Below are 3,989 nucleotides of genomic sequence, written 5' to 3'. Positions count from 1 at the left end.
AGGGTTTTCGTGTAAATTATCAAAGAACCTGCCAGCGAATCTGCCTTCGTATAAAATCACCCCTCGTCTCCGGCTGTTGCAGAGGTGACATCGATAGCTGGTCGCTGGTTGTCACGTGTGGGTTTTTTTCCCTGTTAGTTTTGTGCCCTTTAGATGGATAGTTCGTCAGGTCGTCATTATTTTGTAGCGTTGGCCCCCTGGGTAATATATATACGTCTGCCAGAAAAGGTGACTCAGTCCTGAAGTGGCGATCACCCTGGCGGACCAGGAAAAAAAAGAAGAAGAAAAGACGGCAATACAAGGGCATCCAGGAGTCATGACCTGGGTGCGGCCCGGCCCCCTTAGAGTGCAAGAAGTTAAGGGCCGAAACACTTGACTGAGGGGGGCTTCTTCTCTGAAGACCCTGTACTGTCCAGCTCTCCCTAGAGTTTCTTATCACTAGTCGTAAAGTCATGCAATAACCACTGGTGTTGGTGTTTGACATCTGGAAGATGGAAAAACGACCTGAAGATAGAGAAAAGACCTAAATGATATGTTGAGCATTGGAGAAGTATTTCATTATTTGATTATTTGTACCCAGCTAATATTTAAACGAGTTGTTTTAATCGTTTCGAAGCTTAACTCTCTCCATGCGAACGGCGAAAGAGACGACGTTAACAGCGTTTCACCCCAATTACCATCATCAAAATATTGCAAGCGGAAGGCTCTTATACTGAAGAGGTGAATGTTGACAAAGAATACCACAATTCTGACGACGGAAGCTAAAGGTTGGATCATTCAGCCACCCACTGGACATCTGAAGGGTCTGTGTAGAGGAGAAGAGAGGACTGGCCGTACTGAGTGAGTTAAACAAAATTTGCCATGAATATTTTTAGGGTTGTGCGGTAATTTTTTCTTTCGTTTTTTTAACGTTTTTTTTTTAATTAAAAAAAAAGAAGGTGTAAATGCCAAAGAAAATGTTGCTAAAATATTTCACCATTTCCCGCAACTACTTGTTGCTGCTTAAACAGTCTGGGTGAGAATATCATGTCACATTTGATGAAATTAGCAATTGACCAGTCTTAACTTTGTAAAAAAAAAAAAAAAAAAAAAAAAAAGAAGAAGAAGAAAAAAAAAAGATAATTCAGGAAGAACTGGAGACACTTTCAATGTTCTTCACTTGTTCATTTGTTTTCGTTTTATTGACCTGCCCTTTTCCGATTGCACATTTCCTTTGCTTTCTGGCACAAATATATGCGTTTACAAGTCGTCGTTTCTTTTTCTTTGAGAACGTTTTATTATTCATAAGTTTTAGACGTTTTGTGCAAAAGTAAGGTATTTCCAGCAAAGTTAGGAAGAAACATCTTCCTTTATAACGAGTTTTTTGATGATGAAAAACACTGAAATAAATTTAAAAGTACTTCTCGGATTTCGAAGTTGTGTATAAAATTTGTCTCCAGCAGTCGTTAGCGTTTAGTGTGTTACTCAGTAACTCATTCAAGCAGTTCGCCCAGAAAATATCATGCCATGATAGTCTCCTCTGATCCATAATGATTGTTTTACTTTTCATCCTGATCACACTGAGGAATAAAAAGAAATAAGAAGTTACAAATGGAATGAAGTGATGGTATTTTGAAAACAAAGAGACGGGCGCATAGCCGAGTGGTTAAAGCGTTGGACTGTCAATCTGAGGGTCCCGGGTTCGAATCACGGTGGGTAAAGGGTGGAGATTTTTACGATCTCCCAGGTCAACATATGTGCAGACCTGCTAGTGCCTGAACCCCCTTCGTGTGTATATGCAAGCAGAAGATCAAATACGCACGTTAAAGATCCTGTAATCCATGTCAGCGTTCGGTGGATTATGGAAACAAGGACATAACCAGCTTGCACACCCCCGAAAACGGAGTATGGCTGCCTACATGGCGGGGTAAAAACGGTCATACACGTAAAAGCCCACTCGTGTGCATACGAGTGAACGCAGAAGAAGAAGAGGAAGAAGAATAAGAAGAAAACAAAGAAATGTCAATCAGGAAAGAGGAAAAAGACGATGGCTAATGGCATTATTAATGGCGAATTTATTCTTCTTCCCCCTCACTACCAGATTTAAGATGTGTGGTCTAGTGTCTTGGTTTATCGTAGGAAAATGGAAATATATCCATCTGTAGCATCCCCTTGCCCCCCCCCCCCCCCCCCCCCCAACCCCCACTCTCTCTCTCCCTGTCTCTCTCTCTCTCTCGCCCCCCCCCCCCCCCCCCGACCCCCCCGCAAATACACAAATCTGTACATAACAGCATTTGTGGGCACTAACACACCCTCACACACACACACACACACATACATACATACACAAACACACACACACGCACACGCAGACATGCACACACACACACACACATACACAACACACAAACATACACACCACACACGCATACACACACAACAGACAAACATACACACACAACACACACATGCCATTACCAAAGAATAACAAGATTTTTAAAAAAAAATCGAGCACCAAAAAAAAACCAAAACAAACAATCAAAAAAACCACGTAATGTTCACACTTCACAGGCAAGAAAGACTCACAGGTCCCACCAGTCACAGCCATCAATTAGTGTCAGATGAGTGTGCGCAGATAGCGGAACAAGCTGCTGAAACACATAACCCCAGAATAAAAACACATCAGCAAGTGGCACTGGTGTGGCAAGTTACACTAAATTCTCGAAGAACTAGATTTTTTTCTGAGAGATTTGAAAGGGATGAGACTGACACTATTAAACGTGTCAGAAATGCAGGAAGTTCGTTGCTAATAGAGGCCAATATGGACAATTTGTCCTTTAGTTTTCTTTTCTTTTTTGCTTTTATTAGTTTTTATTTCTTTTTCTTTTTCTTCTTCTTTTCATCTGTTGTTTGAAGGGTTGAGTATATCTGAGATTTTTTTTTTTTTTTTTTTTTTTTTTTTTCAAAATTCGGTTTCTGGAAATATCTTCAAGGTATGACGTGCACAGTTGCTGATTAGCTCCCTTGGTGACGTTCTTTACCCGTGATAACGAAGCACGAGGTGAGCTGACGACACCTAGCTGGCCAGGAGGGGAGCAAGGCCTCCAAGCCCCACGTGGACAAACGAGCAACCAAGTGGCTTCATAGCTCCCCCCCTCACCCAGTCACCCCCCTCTTCCAGGGCTCCTCCAACCACGGGAAGCCACTCTAACAAGCTAGTTAGCATGGCAGGAGATCCGTGAGGATGATCTCCCTTTGAGAAAACTGCCATCCAATGAGAGAGTAATGTGGGGTTTATAGGTTTTCGTGCAAATCATTAAAGCTGCTGCTGCAAATCTGCCTTCGTTAGAATCACCCCTCGTCTCCGGCTGTTGAAGAGGTGACGTCGATAGCTGGTCGATGGCTGTCACGTGTTTTTCCTGCCGTTAGATTTTGTTCGTTTGGATGGATATCTTGTCAGGTCTTCATTATTTTGGACAGTTGGTCCCTTGGGTGATACTTTTTATCTCCAAAGCAGGGGATTCCGAGCTCGAGCTTTCCTGTTAAATCAGGTTTCCTGCTTTCTTCACATTGCTGTGAGTGAGTTTGGTCTTTGGCATTTAGAAGACAGGAATACCTCCAAACGTTAGAGTTTGTGACTTTCTTAAGCAACGAGAACACCCTTTTAATACCTAGTTCATACTCCACTGACTTATATATATATATATATTTCAATGTTAGAAACATTGCCAACAACGCGTTTAAGTTGAACAAAACATTTCTTATCAATACACGTTAAAAACGATAGGGAAATAAGTTTGTATTTTTGTCCTTTTTATATGTTTCAAAAGTGTGAAGCTTCAGTATGATCTAACTCCAAAACGTTTGGGAAAGAACTGCATCATGAATGAATACTTTGATGAAAAAGCACTTAAACGAAATATAACAGTGCCTCTATTTGCCTTCGAGTAATTACATTTTCAATCAGTGTCTATTATAGTCTCCCCTGAGCCATGAATATTTTAATACCT

The sequence above is a fragment of the Babylonia areolata genome, chromosome 14, assembly GCF_041734735.1.
Source record: "Babylonia areolata isolate BAREFJ2019XMU chromosome 14, ASM4173473v1, whole genome shotgun sequence".
Taxonomy (NCBI): Eukaryota; Metazoa; Mollusca; class Gastropoda; order Neogastropoda; family Buccinidae; genus Babylonia; species Babylonia areolata.
This window is presented reverse-complemented; position numbering follows the sequence as displayed.